Here is a 17,476-nt window from a genome sequence, read left to right as displayed (position 1 = left end):
GCTGAAAATACTAAAGGTAATAGTATATGAATAATTTCTTTGTGTTCCTCTCTCCCTATCTGGTAAGCGCTCTTGAGAGACTTTTGTTGAATACAAGGCTCTTAATGCTGTTCTTAGGAAGGGAGTGTAGAATATCTGCTTTCTGCATTTTTGTGGGTCACTTCTTGACTTGAAACAAGATCAGCTGAGGACAAACCCTGAGCATGAAAGAATAAGGTTTAGTAAAAAGATGGCTATTTCTGCAAGTGTTCTTTAAAGAAACATTTTTTGAGAGATTTTTCAGTATATCTGCCTCTTCTAGTAAAAGAAGAGGGAGTGGAGAAGAAAATGAGGTTGGAAGTGTTCCAAAGTACTCTAAGCATAATTTGCTGATGTTTGGTTTGTGCTACAAATGTTCAGAAACTAATTAGAAAACTATCCAAATTCCCTGAGAGCACACTGACATGTTGTCTTTTACCGAAGGTTGTTGCTAATACTAAGAAATAGTTCTGGTGTGAAATGTATGCAGTGTGTGCCGAGTGCTTACTGTTGTATTACTTTATTTAAAGGTTTCTGGGCCTTATAATGATCTAGCCTTTTTGTGCCATGTGATGTACAAAGAAAGTGAGGGACAAGGAAATAAGGAAGGGCCCTTGCTCTGAAATGTGGGCAGTTGAAAGAGGAAAGATGTGTATGAAACACCTTTATTCCCATTTTATGCTGTAAAACTGGAGGCAGGGTAAGGTTTGCCTTGACTGAGCAAAGTGCTTTAAGCACCTGCCTAACATAAGTATCTAATTCATATCTTGTGAATATGTGTGTTAGTATCTAACTGAACTAAGGTTTTGATGGCTTGTCTAAAATCACATTTAATGTCTATGACACAGGCAGCAATGAAACCCAAATCTCCTGAATCCCAATCTTGTGGTTTAGCAGTAGCGTCAGCCTAACTTTAAATATGAATCCATTACCATTTATTGAAGACTATAAAGTGTCTGTGTCTCAGCCTCCCTTCCCTCCCCCCAAGGTTCTTTTCATTTTCAGTTACTGCCTGTGGTGGCGTGAGCAAGGTATGATTTTGTTCAAGTACAAAAGCAGTGTGATTAGGGGCAATATGCACAGGTGGCTGTGTTTTTCAGCTCAGCTCAGGTGAATGATTTAACCTCATTGCTGAAGAAATGCTTTGAGTCACAGACCTTTGAGTCAGTTTGGACTACAGGGATGTTTTCTTGAGTATTTGGGAGGTATGAGTTTACAAGTTACATGTTAAAATACCTATCAACAGTTTAGTCAAAGTTCTTTCAGCCTAAGCAGGTTCTAATTCCTCCTTTTGGTGTTTGAAGCATCACGATTTCATTTTGGATTGTATTGAGAGATGTTGAGGCTTTGATTTGGCTTCATTATATACAGTTTTCTTTTATCAATTTTGTGCTACTATGACTTCTAAAATAATTTAAAGAAATATCAGTCTGATATATTAAGATGGAATATGAGATTTAAAATTATTTTTGCTGCTATTATGGAATAGTTTATTAGATTATTTTTTTTCCTTAGAGAAGGCATTTTGAGAGGAAAGTCATAAGAAATGAATGAACTTGTGATCTTGAAATAATGTAACTTTATGATGGGCCTTGACCTCAGTAGACTGTGGGCTTGTTTCTTGTAGTTTTGCTTATAGGATTCTTGTGATTATTGTGTACTGTACTTGAAGTAAGTGAGATACTCTATGCTCAGTAAATTTGGATTTCAGCTGCAGAAAGATTAACATCTATGACACTGAGAAATGGTAAAAACCTCCAGGGGTATTTCAGATATAAAAAAGTGCAGTGAGCTTGTCTATATAACAGATCGCACCTTGACTTAGCAGCTTATTCTGAAATTGGTGCCACACAGCTACACACACATCAGGAGAAGCCTTCAGATGAGAAAGGAAGTAAGCAGTGTTCAAAATCATAAATGCATGGACCTTTCTTCAACTGATACCCCAGTTATGGAATAATAAATTTTGGTGTGTTTTTTTTAATTAATGTAAGGAACATGACCAAAGATAATTAGAGATTGATTCAGTTTAATTGTTTCCAAGGAATCAAATAACTTATTTCTGTGAACTTCCAATTTAAGCCTATGGATAAGGGAGCTAGCTGATGAGCACACACTTTAACATGAAGCATATGCTGCTACCAAACAGGGAGTTTGTGGACTCCAAATTCATATGAACTTATTTTTGTCTCTAAATTCAGTTCAATATATCCTCTTTTCTATTCCTGTTCTCCAGATTGCAAGTTGAAGGCGTGTAATTAAAAATCAAATAAATAAAAAAAAAAAGACACAGAGAAGAAAAAAAGGCATTCTGAGGCCTTGAAAAGAGACTGTTTTTTTATAAATGTGTGTTCCAGTTTTGTAGCTCAGATACTGAGGATTGCATTTGGACTTAGGAGCTGAACTTTATTTTCTTGAAGTTTACCTTTAACAGCTGCAGACAACAATAAATTTATTCACACAATGTGCACGCATACACACACACACACACACAATTATATATGTACAAACATTCTGATGAAGCCATAGCCAAAAATCATGTACTGGAAATGCAAAGGGTGGGGAGGAATGACACATAAAGTGGTTTATCAGAGGTCTGAAAGTGCTTCCCTAGTAGTAGTTAATTATTTCTGAAAATGTCCTTTATGATAACACTTTTCATTAAAACAGTAGTCAAAGGTTAAAAGTATTTGACCATTTTAACTTATTCCTAAATTCACCAGAACTTGTTTGTATTCCCATATGCATTGAAGCTAATGGTTGGTTGTAAACATATGCTAAAGTTATATGGGCATGAATACATAATTAATTTTTAAGGGTCATTCCTGAATAAGTTTGGTTTTCTGATTCAAGCTCTGACTGTGGAAACTCATGATGCTTTTTTATTCCACAATGAGTATGAAACTCTCTTAAGTTTACCAGAAATCATTGCCTTTTTTTCATTAATGTGGATTAGCTCTTTCATTTCAGTTCTAGTTCTACTCTCTGCTTACGTATTGCTGTAAATCTGGAGTAACTTGAGCAAGTTACAACATTAGATCATTCATAAAACTATAAAAAAGGATTATGCTGACTTCATCATATATACTGTATCTTTTCCTTGATGTATGTGAGCTACATTGATTGATTAATTACTGTATGTTTATACCTGGGAACTGAAGTAGTTATCATGCTTTTCTAGTAACCGGTTCCTCTTCTTGCTGATTCTTTTACTCTATGCAATAAAAGAAATTCAAAGTATAAACCAATGACTGTATATCCTGTGCACTAAGGTTGTCATTTGGTGTGCTAATTAAAAAAATCTGCCAATTAGTAACATAATTTAAACCAAAGTTTTTTATGGAGACCACTAAAAAGGCATTGTCCTAAAGCCTGAAGGCAGAGATCATGTGCAGAGGCAATCCCTTTTGACCATGAATGAGTATATTGTTCATTCTTTGGAAAGCTGACAAAGATACTTGTTGCTGACATTTACATTTCTGTTGAGCTGTATGAAAATATTCATCACAATTGCATCCCACATAGGCAGACCTCTCAGCATCCTGGAATCCTAATGTGTGCAACGGCCTGCCTTGGATCAGGTGAAGGGAGAAAAAGAGTGCAGCTATCTGATCACACGGTGAGCACAGACATGTGCGATGATGTGACAAAAGGGAGATCTTCCCCTTGGATGTACCCAGGTGATATGATAGAGGAGGAGCTCTGTTGGTGCTGGTTGGGATGCAGGAGTATTCTTGAAGGCAGCACTATAAGGCATAGGCAGCCAAGCTGCTATGTGGCACCTTTATATCTCTTGCACACAGAACTCCAGGCAGCTAGTGAAAGTGACTGATAGATGTGTAATCATCACTGTCTGGTGCATGGTATCTGGTGTATGGCAAAGATGCTGTTCTACCAAGATGTGAAGTACAGTCTTTATGGTGAGGCCAAATGAATAAGAAAGGTACATGAGGTATCATGCTCTGTGCACTTTTTTTTTTTTAAGCCTGTGAGCACCCTTTGTTCATTTAAGTGTTTCTTCAAAAGCATAACATTCTTTTCTTTTGCAAAAAAACCCCCAAATAGCCTAGGACCCATTTGCACTATGTCAAGGCCCTCAGTGCACTAGTTCTTAATGGTCCTGACCACCCTTGTATGGGGTTTCTAGCTGTAACCTCTACCTATGGTGTCTGGAATCCTATTTAAATTCAGTCCAGGATCTTTAGTTTCTGCCTGAGCTATATTGTAGGTGTGCCTGTCCCCAGCTCAGCTACATCTATGCCTGCTTGTGCCTGGTAAAGGGCCCCATTGATCTGGATTGTGACCCGTGGACTGACTTCTTAGCTTGACCTTGCACCTGCCTTTCACCATGGACCTTCCCAGTGACCACTGTGCTTTGTCTAATCCTAGCTATCGCCACCAGACCCGGTCCTGATCTGTGGACTGACTTCCTGGCTTGACCTTGAACCTGCCTCATCACCTTAAACTTGTCTGATGATCTCTTTGTTGAAGCGGGCCACCAACCCTGGGCCTGCTCTGCTTGTCTTGCTTAAGAATAATGGCACATGTAACCTGTCTGATGAAGCCCTGCCCTGCTAACTATGTTATCGCCCTCAGGTCCTGGCCCTTTGTGCCTCAGGGCCAGGAGCTTGAGGCTGCCTGACGTAGTGTTTGCTTCTGCTCTTCATGAGGTCTCTCTTGTGTAGATGCAGTGATGTAGAAAGGCACTGTATAACATCAAGCTGAAGTTTGCTTGCCACCTTGCAATGTTTTTGTCAGGTTATAAGATTCGAAACAAGAGAAGCAGGAAAAGACATGCTACCAGGGTGGGGAAGAAACAGGCAGATTCCAACTGTGCATTCATATCTCTTCTTGAAGTACAATTGTGCCTCTTATTGGCTGCAGCATATGCAGCTGTTACTATTTTCTATCACAGCAAGAGATTCTGCCATTTTATTTTTATACATAGCATCTAAACTGGCATGTAGAGGTGCACGAGTCCCTTCAGTGCACCGCTTTTGAGAAAGTGGAGGTGACTCAGCTAAGTGCTCCATTAGACGAGCCTGGGTTTGAGCACTTCGTGTCATCAGTAATTGCACATTTGAAACGTTACATGAAATGGATGGGCAGATTTTAAAAATCCATTTTTTAATAATTTCAGTTCTGTCCATATGTTTTTTTGCACATCTCCCCCACCTCCCCCCTCCCCTACCTCCCCCTCCCCCCCCCCCCCCCCACCCCGCTGTATTTAAGAGTTGGCTGAAAACCTGTCATAAATGGGTTGGCTTACAGGGACTGCTGCTTCCATTTTGTATTTTGAGATGATGTTTGCAACACAGGAAGAGCAGGCTACGTATCTCTGAGTTCCTCTGAGTGCTTGTGACACAGGGAACTAGACATTTAAAGTGCTTCCAGTAGAATAAAAAAGTCACTGCAAGGTGTAGACACAATAGTTTTTAACTACTAGTTAAAAGCCTTGCCTGGAGTTGTCCATAGTTGTGAAATAGTGACAAATCACTATTGATAGCTTTTCATCTGCGCATCCTGTAAAATACTGTAATGCCACTTTACCTAATTGAACTGGAAGGATATCTAAAATTCATCTTCACACTGTTCTTTCTAAACAATACAGATATAAATTTTGTATCCTGACAGTGTTCAGATTTCATAGGGCAAGTCTGGAGTTTCTCTCCTAAATTATGTATTTTTTCTGTTTATATTGTAACTTATCAACAAATTTCTTTCAAAATAAAGTCTTGCCAAGTAACCTGTCAAAATCATACCTTTAGGTATTCAACCCAGAGTGAAACTCTGTTAGATCCTAAAAGCCCTGTACAAAGAAGTAATCATACTCGTGATAATAGCTTTTTCATTAGAAGTCTACAGAAGTAGAACAATGTATTGGACATTGCATTTAACAGAGTTAATTAGTGTACAATGGTTATTTAATATGTTAATCAAGTTTTAATCATGATAAAATAGACTAATCTTACCATTATTCTCCATTATATAAGTGTAATTGAAATAGATTGGGAAAAAATACTGTACATTCTTGTCAGTGTCTTAAAAACTGAGTTCAGAAGCGCTGCAGTACTCAGACACACATTTCAAAATAAGTTGTATTCTTTCACAGTAGGTTTAATTTAGTAGGTGTTTTATATTAAAACCAAGAACTACCCACATGACAGAAACATGTTCAGGACATAATTCCACAAGCATGCTATCTTTTTTCTCTCGATTTCCTAGGGAAGAGGCTAATGAGATCATAGTGTCTGTCTTTGACCATGTTTATCTGTCTTTCCAGACAACCTCATGAAGGCCTAACTCTCAGAAAACTTAAGCAAAATTTATCAGAGGAGTAGTATTTCTGAAGGAACGAAGTGTCCACAAGCCTTAGGAAAGTATGGAAGACAAAAGAGTTGTTGCTAGTAGCTATGCTGACAAAGTGACTGCAAGGTGAACTGGTGCATTAGACTTCTGGGAATCTGTGCAAGAGAGGCATCATGAACATTCTACAGAGTTCTTTTGGGTTTCATTAGACATTACAGAATCCAACCACAAGTACAAGTTCATGGGAATCCAGACCCCATTAGTTTTACTCAATTACTTATATAAAATATTGTCTAAACTTTGCAGCAGAGACAATTGGTAGTGTGGCTTTAATCTTGGTATCTTGATTATGCAGACCAACAGATTTACCACAGGTTGCAATGATCTATCTTCAGCTATCAATTGGGTTATCTTCTAAAGGAAATCTGTGCAAGGATGAGGTCTGGTTGGAGCACACCAAGGATGCATACCTGGGAACCAGGCCAGGGGAAATAAAGTAAGATGATCTGCAGTTTAGACACAGCCATGGAGCATCATTTTTTATTAGGGAGGGAGAGGATGCCTTCTTGCTTAGGTGTTTGCTAGCCCAATTGCACCAGCAGTCACAGTCTATAATTAACAGTAACAATTAAAAATTTGTAATGAAAATCAATTATTTTTATTTCCTCTAGCTTTTGGGGCAGTCTTCAGAGTTCATGGTTTTGGCTATTCTCTGCAGCCAAGGGGTTATCAATATTTTAACTCTCTTTTTAAATAATTAAGTCTGATGCATTCATGACTTCAGGGTTGAATATCTAACATATCTGTAAAAAAAGTACCTGGTCTTGTAATGCTCCAGATAACAGTGTAAGATTTTTGAAGCACAGGTAACTGCATTGATTTCAGGTCTTTCATTAGCGTAAATGAGTTAAATCAGATTGGTTATAGCTTTTTAGTGGCCTTTGTATTTTGTGTGTAAACCAAAATCTTGTTGATTTCTAAGGGGTGCCACACTTTCATATATCTGTGAGTACTGTTAGTGTCTGTGTACTGTGAGTTCCATGTCTAACTGTCTGCAGAAATACCGATCTTCCAAGATCATGAAAACTACTCTCTTTTTTTCCTATTAACTGTATTTCTACAAGCTGTGGGCTTGTTTGGGTGTTTTTTTTTAGATCTAATTCTACAAACAACAGTGTGAAAAAAAATCATACCCCTTGAAATTTTAGTTCTGGAGAATAATTTCATACAGACATTTTTTAGCAGATTCTGAAGAGGAGTACTTTTCAGGGAAGTTTAGAGTACTGTATCTCTTAGCAATGTCAGATTTAGTGAGGCAGTATATACTGTGCCTGTTTTATGACTGATCACATTTAATATGAGTTGTGGTTTGGATTATCTTCTACAGTAAATTTTGTTAAGAATCAGCTAAACAAAATCATTCATAGTGATGAGATTAAAATAATTGTTACTAGTCTTTATGTTGCCATTTTTACAGGAGGGTCAACAAAGAGCAATCAAAGATTTCTGTTGTGGGGTCCAATTTGAGCTAATAGTGACCAGAACGAGACCTGAGCTGAATTAAGTTCTAACACAAGTAGTGGTGCAAATGACATAAACACTTTCCTTTTAGTAGTATGGAGCCTTTTCTCAGAATGCTTAGTTGTAACACTCGAGAGACCAATATTCTTGTTTCCTTCACTTAATTGTGGCAGTCGGGGTGGGAAGCTGTGAAGAACACAGAAGTCTCAAGATGATCTCCCTTCCCCTGCAATGGTGCTGAGCAGCCAGGACAAAAGCTCTTCCCTGAACAGTCTGCATCTTTCCACTGATTATGTATTGTGTTGGTGATGTGTGGGTAAGTTATGGCAAATTTTGGCTTGAAAAGTAACTGTCATACAACATTCCTTTTATACCAATCCTTTTGAGCCTGGCGACTTACAGGTATTAGAGGTGATTTCTGAGGACCCTCATTTCCCATGCACAAATCAGTGCTGCCCATGTAATGCTTTAGCGTTCTGCAACTCCAAAATGCTTGTTTGCTGATTTATGCAGGGTGAAGAATTTGAGGAATAGTGTGGGAATGTATGTTGCCCAAACGTTACGGAATCTGAACTATAGAGGTTTTGTTTAATAAACAGAAATATGTATCATTTCAGATGATCAGGGAAATTATCAGGTTATAGGGGTGTATAGTTAGATGTTAGCAAAATAGTACTTGCATTTTCTGATGTATAATTTTTCCTCTACTGAAGTTGACAGAAGAAAAAAAACTGTTAAATTTCATTCATAAACTTATTGGGGGTTTTTGTTTGGTTTTGTTGTGGTTTTTTTTTTACCATGTTGTGTTCACGTTTCAAAAAATGACCTTTTTTTAATTAAAATGTTCACTGATTATTTTCACTTAAAATTTAATAAAGAATGGGTATATGGGTATAGATCTGTTGCTAAATAGTCCATTTTCCAAGCCATTACAGTCTTGGAAGGGGCAGTGTAGGTCTGGTAATTTAAAAGGTTACTAACTTTTCCTTCCCTTAAAACTTAGAGCATTCAAGTGAAATTTTTTGTTTCAAATACTCCAGACAGTTTTGTAGGGGGGGGGGGGGGGGGGGGGGTGAAGAAAGGCAATACTAGAAACAGTTTGTGAAAATCTGATATGGACAAAAAAAAAGAGTCGCATGTAGGTTTATTGTTGTCATTAAGCCAGCTGAAGAAAAGAATAATTTGTAATATTCTGTAACCAAAATTGATTTGATACTTAGAGCAAGCACATGACTGATACAAACTATTTGCCTACCATTTATTAGGGACTTTCTTATATAGTGCTCTTCAAAGGATTTCTGTATTTATTATGTTTTGTTTGCACAGCCACTCACTTTCAAGATGGTGAAACTCCCAGAACATCACTATTACAAATACAAGAAATTGCTTACCTTCTCCAAAATAGTTATTTTTTTCCCATCAGTGGTTCAAAATCACCAGCGATAGCCCCTGAAATTGAAGAGTAGCATGTTAATAGCTAATAAAATATATTGATCACCCTCTAGGTATTTAACCAGTAGAACTCACGGTAATTTTTGGAGTAAGAATTTAGGTTTGGACAGATATGATTGTGGTGATAACTTTGAGTTGCATTTTAGCTTTTTTCTTTTTTTCTTTTTTTTTTTTTTTTACTGACTTTGAATAGACATTGAACAGAAATTATGTCCTTTGAAGGGATGTAAGTTCACATGATCGCAGTGAGGAGATACTTTATCTGGTCTGCTTGCTTGGCTTTAGCAGATGTGCAATGACTGTGAGGGCAGTAAATGCTCCCTTAATAGCTGTGCTCCTTCTAGCCTACATGTGACCACTCATAGGAGCTGCTGTGGCTGAGGCTGCAACTTCGATGTGACCATAGAGGAGTTTCAAAACTAGTGAGGATGCAGAGGGGACCACCCTGGATAAATATATCACCACTCAGCAAAGAGGACAAGTAAAAAACTGCTGACCTCTTTTTATGTCCTGTTGGGCTGCTGGGCTGACCTCACTCAGAAATGGAACAAAACAAGTCTAGGTGTAGCACTGTAGTAAGTTTAATAGAATAAGACAAGGATTTCCAGACTGGGTTGGAGATGGAATTCCTCTAGTTTAATATCCTTTGAGTCCAGTTCTGGAAGTGCTGAGTTCAGGGGCCAGTGTAAAGAAATCTGGAGTTGATAAGGACAGCGGGCAATCTGTCTTCGTGCATGGATAGTTCTGGGATGATACTGTTGTCAGTGAGTGTTCTACTGATGGAGGTATTTTAACTTAATGCAAAGAAGATGAAGAACCACTAGCATTGTTTTCTGTCATAGGAACAGCTACAGAGATCATTGTTAAGCAGTTAAGGCTGGCTGAAGAATGTTTTTGGTTGTTTTGGGTTTTTATTTTTTTGGATGTAGCTTAAAATCTGGACAGAACACATTTTTACCTGTGAGTCATTATCCAATTCTTCCATGTTGTCTTTCAATTAAGTGCTAAAGTACATGTTTGGTCCCCTGAATTACATGGTATTGATGCTATTTTTGTAGCTGACTGCTTAAATTTAATGAGTTGTATGTTCTGCAGGCCTTGGAGTTCTGATGGACTAGTCAGAATAATTTGATATGTGGGTTGATTTTTGGCTAGTTTGTTTGTTGTTGTGGGGTTTTTTTTTTTTTTTTTTTTTTTTTTTGGGGGGGGGGGAGTGTGTGTTTGTGGGGGAGTTTGCCGTGGTTTGTTTGTTTGTTGGGGTTTTTTTGTGGGTTTGTCTTTTTTTACCAGAAGTATAGTAGTACTCTGTGGTATTCACCCCAAAAAGAAAGTAGAGTGCTAAAGCTCCCCTTTGCCTACAAAGAGGATTTAATTCACTGTGGAATAAATTTCTGGTTTGTGATTAGCCGAGTAGTGGGCCCCAAATTTGTTTTCTGTATAGACTAGCATGAAGGAAACTTAACCTTACACAACTACTCAAAAAAAGCAAGGTCAGTTAACGTGTTTGAAATCAAATTCTATTCAGAAGTCATGGTTATTTTTCAGTACATGTTTAAATCTTGGGTTTAAGTTATGGTTCTTCAACTTTGTGCAGAAGTGTTGAATGGGACTGTGGCAATGGCATGGTGGAAGATAGTCTGACTTTTCTGTTATACTTCATGGCTTGATTTGTATATTATTGGTCTGAGATCAGGAGTTAAGGTACATTTCCCTCCAAAGTTCTGGTGCCTGAGAAAGCACTTGATTTTAGAAGAATTCTGGGATCAAGCAGGTTTTGCAGGAGTTCGGTGATGGAGGGAAAGGCTGTGAGGTAGCAGGTGAGTCAAAGTAACTCACGTGGAACTGACAATTGCCCTAATCATCTAATTCCGTTAAACTGGAAACTTGTGACACTATTCTCAGGTGCACAGGGAATAAATGAAATGGATGGCCACTGTGCAACAGCAGATCAATAATTGTCTTTTAAAAGTAAATACAGTCTCCTACCATGGTTGACAGTAACTGGAAATGATTCTTTGGCAGTCATCTGGTTGCTAACCCCAATGTGAACTGCCAGAGATTATTAGGGCTAGATATAAGGCAGAATGTTACGCTATTGCAATTAGTTGCAGTCAGCAAGTTTTTGCTATAGTTTCCATGATTAACACCATCCCAGCAAAACTCCTGGCCAGCTGTGCGGGGCAGTTGTCCCTTTTCTGGATACCATCCTTTCAAAATGACAGTGGTAAATTTGTTCCCCTTCCCCCCCCCCCTTTTTTTTCCACATGAGGAAATTATTTAGTTCTTTATGAATTTCCTATGAGCTTGGCTTCAGTCACGTGTGCAGCCATCAGCCCTGTATCGAATATATATACTATATATATACAAACACACACGATATATATATAGCAGGAGAGGAGAACGGGCAGGTTCCCTTGGCCGGAGCGGGCGCTCCCCGGCGGCGGTGCGCGGCATGGCCGGTAGGTGGCAGTGTTGTCGTGCGGATCCAGCCGCGGCCCGTGCTTCGCCCGAAACGAGCCAAGTAAAAACGGCTTTTGGAGTTGGAAGCATTTATTAAGCGAGCCCTTCGCCATGGGAATGCCAGGCCGCCAGGTCTCCTGGAAGATCCAGCAAAGCGCAGGTGCTGCTCTGCAAGTGCATGCTCCGAAAGAAGGCTGAAACCCTCTCGGAGGAGTGAGGTTCGGGAGGAAAAGCAGGGAGAAAAAGAACATATGTGTGCTATTCATTTATTCAGAGCCACGCAATCTGCCAATCATCCTTTACATCACTTGGTGCCTCGGGAAAAACTGCTCAGAAACAATCTTTGTTACTCGAGAGAACCAGGCTTGTGCTTTTGTGCCACTTGGAGAAAGCATGAAACATTTTTTCCCCTTAAGAAACTCAGCATGCATAAATCAATTAGGAGAAGATCTGAAACCCCTGACCCTTGCAGATGCAGACCAATCCAAGCTAAACCCTCCCCTTACTTCCTCACTCTTCCACTCATAAATAAATTAAAATAGAATAGAGTCAGGAGGAGGGAAAGGAAAGAACTCTGACATGAGAGCCCAAGCAATAGAGAAGTGCTGTCTGTCTCAACTGTACAGTTATGCTGTAGAGGTGCTGTGTATGTAATGTGCCTTGAACAAAATCACAACAGGAGAAACAATTTTTGGTTTATCTCTTTTTAAACAAAGAGAAAAAAAAAAGCTCAAACCAAACAAAAAACCCCAAAACAATAATAAAAAAGGCCCCCAAAACACCCCAGCCCCCCACCCCCCAACGAAATAAGACAAACCCAAAAAACTTGGCTTTAACAGAAATTACATTGTCAGCAGTAACAATAGACACAGATGCAAGACCTTCTTTCCCAGCTTCCCAGAAGAGACTGAAAGCCTTGTCTCATGAGATGCCAGTGGGCATTTGGATATGCAGCAAGATGCACACCTTGGGAGGACAGTATACTGAATGCCACTTTGGCATAGTGTATCATGAGCACCAGTCAATTCAGATTTCTTTCTAGTAGGAGGGCTAGGTGAATGTTGTTAGAGACCCATACAAAGGAAATAATTTAGAACACCACTGGGAAGAATATGTATTGATCTTACAAACTCCAAGAGCTATGCTACATATTTTTGATTATCATATATTGACATCTTATGTATCAGTTTACTTAAAAATGCCATTGGTTATAACTGGGTTGGGGTGTACTTTCATCCAGTTACTCAAGTAATTAGATTCATAACTACTCTTACGCTATACCTTTCATGCTTCAGTGATCTTTATTCTCTGGTTCGATACATATTGAGCTGGGACAGCTGCTTTTCAACTTGGTTTGCCTAAAAGCCACACTAGCCCTTATCCTCAAATTACCTAATCTTGGGATAAAATGTAGGTCTTATTTAATTAGCTGTGATACAAGATTTTCTCCTTATATATTTCTGAGAGACCAAACCTTGCACCTTTGCTAACAGGCATCCATGTGACACTTTGCACTCTAACTGCAACTGATTGTTGTCTTTCCATGGGGAAAGAGTTTGTGGAGGTATAAAAACATGAACAGACCTTCAGAGATTATCTGGACTTTTCCTCTGGTCCAACCCAGAACTATATACCAAAACTGCTTACAGCACAGAAATGTGTTTCTTGGGCCTTTTGACACTTTTATCAGCCCATGCCTGGAGCAGGAACTTGCCCCTTGAGGGAGAACTCTCTCTGCTGTGTCTGTGTTATGGGTTTTCTTTTAGTGAAGCCTGTCAGTGAAACTCGCCTGTCAGTGAAACTCACCTGTCAGTGATCTTGTGCTGAGAGTGGGGTGGGCTGGGCCAGAATTTTGTTTGTAGTACTTTGCAGATGGGTCCATAATGAACTCTTTCTCAATCTTTTTTTTTTTTCTTTTCATTTTTTTTAATTGAATCTTTTATAGGCTACTTTCCTAGATTATGGTATTTGAAATGTCAGGCTCTCATTGAGAAACAAATGCAGGAATCAGAATTTAAAGATGTCTTTGGCTACTTTGGCTAGATTCAGACATACGTATGATCTGGGAGTCACCAAAAGTAGCTCAGGATTCTAGTGGATTGTGGATAAATAATCCTGGGCTTGAAATTTAGCATCATTCTTCATTTGAGGCTATTGGGATGGGGAGTCTTAGAAGAAAAAACAATAGCTTTTAGACGCTGGATATCCTTAAAATCATCAACCTTCGTTATCCAGGTGTACTTAGAGAATCAGAGCCAGTTAAAAAGTTTTGCATGTATGTTCCTCGGACTCAGATGGGGTTATATTCAACGTTGGGTTTTTGTTTTGGTTTGGTTTTTTTTTGTCTGGAGTATCTTACTTTTGCCCTTGACAGGAACAGGCTACACAGGAGGTTCTTAACCAGCAGCCAAAATATAAGGCTCACATGTTTTTGTAAGGTTAGTTATACATCTGTATTGGGTAAAATTGTTGCAGATGGAATTTGACCTATAGTGTTAGGCTCTTTGTGTGATTTGTTTGGGTTGCGGGTATAAATTCTTTGGGTTTATGTTCATCTGTGTAAATTCTAAAAGGAAAAGTCACCTGAATCAAAGAGTATGCTTGTCTGATTTGCTGTCTGCTGGAAGACATCTGAACATAAGAGAGAAAAAAAAAAAGTGTATTTGGTCATGGCTATGAAGGAGACAAAAGCTCTCCCATTCTGGGTATGGAAAGATTTTCTTATCCCTTCTAGTGTTGGGCTATTCTCCAAAAACCTGTGAAGTGTTCAGTTTGAATAAACAATCAAAGACCTGGATGTTTATCTGAGGTTTTTCTATAGCCGTTTGGGGTGGAAATGGGTTTAGGAACTTGAGAGAATGAGCTCTTTGTACTCGATGCATTTGGTGTGGTCAGGAGTACCACAAGCATAGCCCTTCTTCCAGTCATTTGGCATTTCAGCTTCCTGTTCTGGTCCCACATGAAGGTGTATGATACTGAAACAAAAGAAAAGGTCTTAAAGGAACACTGTAAAGAGATAAACTAGAAATATATATTAGATACCTGTTTCCACTTTCCTTAAATCACAAGATCCATCTTCAAAATCATGCCTATGAAGGGACTCTTCAGGCACAAGTGCATTTTCCCTATCTTGGAATAAGTGGTCAGTCACTTTGGTACAGGGGACAAGCTAGCCAGGTCAGGACTTCATGTTTTTATACCTCCACAAACTATTTCCCCATGGAAAGAGAAGACTTCTGCAGTAGATGCACCCATGATTTTAATTAATGATTATTTTTCCCTGTTACTGCAGTGTGGCTGTATTCCAACTTTTGCTCAGTTTTATGTTTACCAATACCTTTATCTTTAAATACAAAAGTGGTTTTGAGTCCTGAAAATAAAAACAACCCTGAACGTTGGGATGTCAGTTTCAAGCTGGGTGGAATATTTGGAAAGATTCTTATTTTACCCCAGATAGTTTGCTGACTGCTGCTTCTGTTTGCTCATTTTAAAGTCAAATACAAACTCTGTCAAAAATCCCTTATAAATCCCCCTGCTTCCTCCTGGGTTGGATCATTTAAGCTGCAGAGCATTGTAGGGGGATCTTTACACCACCCAACATTTGGGCTAACTACTCAAAAGTTGTGCTGCTGCTCTGCACCTCTGAATTCTGTCTCTGAGCTGAGAGGCACTTGATTCAGAGGGCTTCTCTGTCTGGCTGTGAAAAGCTGGGTGATGCAAATAGTCTTTCACAGGTGGAAAGCACCTTCCAGGTGTACAGGAAGGACCATTGGCTGAGGCACTACTGGAGGATTGTGGAGCTTGCTCAAGCAGGGTGAGCACCTTAAAGGGCAGGTCAGAAGTACTTAGCTGCAAAAAGTGTTGGAGGAGTTCTATAAACCACCCTTGTGCATACAAACCTCTCTGGATTCCTTCTCATTAAAGCAGTCTGTGCCAGCATAAGTATTTCTTTTCCCATGAAAGGCAGCTTCTAGGTATTAGGGGATGGTACAATTTAATTTTACACCAGTGGACACCAATCTACTGCTACAGGCTAGAGTAGAGCCAGCATGTTTCAAATCAGTTTGCAGTATCAGTAAAAATCTATTTGGCACTTGTTCAATACCCTTTTTAAGCCAAAGGAGATTATTCATTGTTTCCCTTAATGTCGTCTGTTTGGTTTATGAGGAATGACTCAAGGAAGTTTTTTGCTAATTTAAAACAGTCTGCTTACACACTGATTGTCTGAGCTTCAGCTGTCCTGGGGAGGCTGCACACGTCAGGTGTTACAAGAGTGGAAGTGTTTCTCAGGGTCAAGTGCAAGAAGAAAGGGAGAGAAATGTCTTCTAGGAAGCCATGGCTGTTGATAGATTTTCATCTCTAACTTGTTGTAAATATCTGACTGAAAATTAGACCTGTTGTGCAGTATGCTGGAGTAGTACACTGGCTTCCTCTATGATTGATAGGAAAAGATACATTACCCTAGAGGACAGTTCAGAGCACCTTGGGCAGAATCCTGCTTTGTGGATTTTTCTCTGCTGACAGCTGGCCTTGCTGACTAACTGTGCTGCCTAAAGTCAGAGTGCGTGTACTACCTTCACATCTCCCTGCTATATGCAGTAAGCAACAGTCCAAGCTTGTTTGTACTGAATAGACTCTCCATCACAAATTTCAGTTTGGGCTAAACTATACTTATACTATACAGCATATGAGTTTTGCAACTCTTTGTGCCATGTAAATATTATGAATAAATGCACAGATGTAAGAAAATTTATAACTTAAGAATGAGGAACAGCCACTATAATAATGATGCCAACCTGTTCAAATTGAATCTGGCTCAGTCATATCTGTAAGGTACTGTCTTCCAGGGGGTATTTGTTGGTCCACATGAAGGGGGTTGAATATAACTGGGGAAGATTGTTTCATGTTAATGTTATAGCTGATGCTTCAATGGAAACAAAATTGTCCTGGGCTCAGCAGTAGCAGTTATTTTTCTCCTTCTTAGTAGCTGGTGCAGCACTGTGTTTTGACTTTAGGCCTAGGAACAGAGCTGATAACACAAATGTTTTAGTCTGACCAAGGACTTTCTGAGCCTCATGCTCTGCCAGGGAGGAGGGGAGCCTGGAAGGAAACAGAGACAGGACACCTGACCCAAGCTAGCCAAAGAGGTATTCCATACCACAGCACGTCATGCCCAGGATGTAACGGAGAGTTACCTGGAATGGCTGTGACTGCAGGGTTGGACGAGGTATTGGTCCGTGCTTGGTCGGGTGGGGTTGGGCGAGTTATCGGTCGGCTGGTGCTGAGGTGTTGTATTCTCTCCCCTTGTTATTTCCTTTATCATTATTATTATTGGTGGTAGCAGTAGTGATTTGTGTTATACCTTAGTTACTAAACTGTTCTTATCTCAACCTGTGGGAGTTGCATTCTTTTCGATTCTCCTCTCCGTCCCTCTGGGTGCAGGGGGAGGGCAAGAAGGGGGGGAGTGAGAGAGCGACTGTGTGATTTATGGATGACTTTTGTTTAAACCATGACAAAAATGTACCTAGTCCCTGTAAAATTTACAAAAAGGAGACACTATGCTCCAGAAAACCCAGGAAAAAAATAAAATAGGTTACAGAATATTATAAATAATTATTGACAAACCTCAGGCATTTTCAGAAGCACAGACAACCTAACTGTACTTCTATAAACTCCCATGGGACCTAGATAAATGTTTATAAGGATGCTTGTTAAA

The 17,476-nt window shown here is 39.3% G+C and overlaps 1 long non-coding RNA gene across 1 annotated transcript in view; it reads left to right on the top strand.

The window, feature by feature from the left end:
- The first annotated feature begins 1,159 nt into the window (after positions 1 to 1,159).
- LOC136009253 (uncharacterized) overlaps positions 1,160 to 17,476 on the top strand; it is a 34,969-nt gene continuing 18,652 nt past the window's right edge. The window contains exons 1-2 of the long non-coding RNA XR_010610436.1: positions 1,160 to 1,223; positions 3,544 to 3,637. This is a non-coding gene — a long non-coding RNA (uncharacterized LOC136009253). The remainder of the gene's footprint in view (positions 1,224 to 3,543; positions 3,638 to 17,476) is intronic.

Source organism: Lathamus discolor, chromosome 2 (genome assembly GCF_037157495.1).
Source record: "Lathamus discolor isolate bLatDis1 chromosome 2, bLatDis1.hap1, whole genome shotgun sequence".
In the NCBI taxonomy this organism is placed as follows: Eukaryota; Metazoa; Chordata; class Aves; order Psittaciformes; family Psittacidae; genus Lathamus; species Lathamus discolor.
Note: the sequence above shows the minus strand (reverse complement) of the source record. Positions and strands in the feature narration are given on the sequence as shown.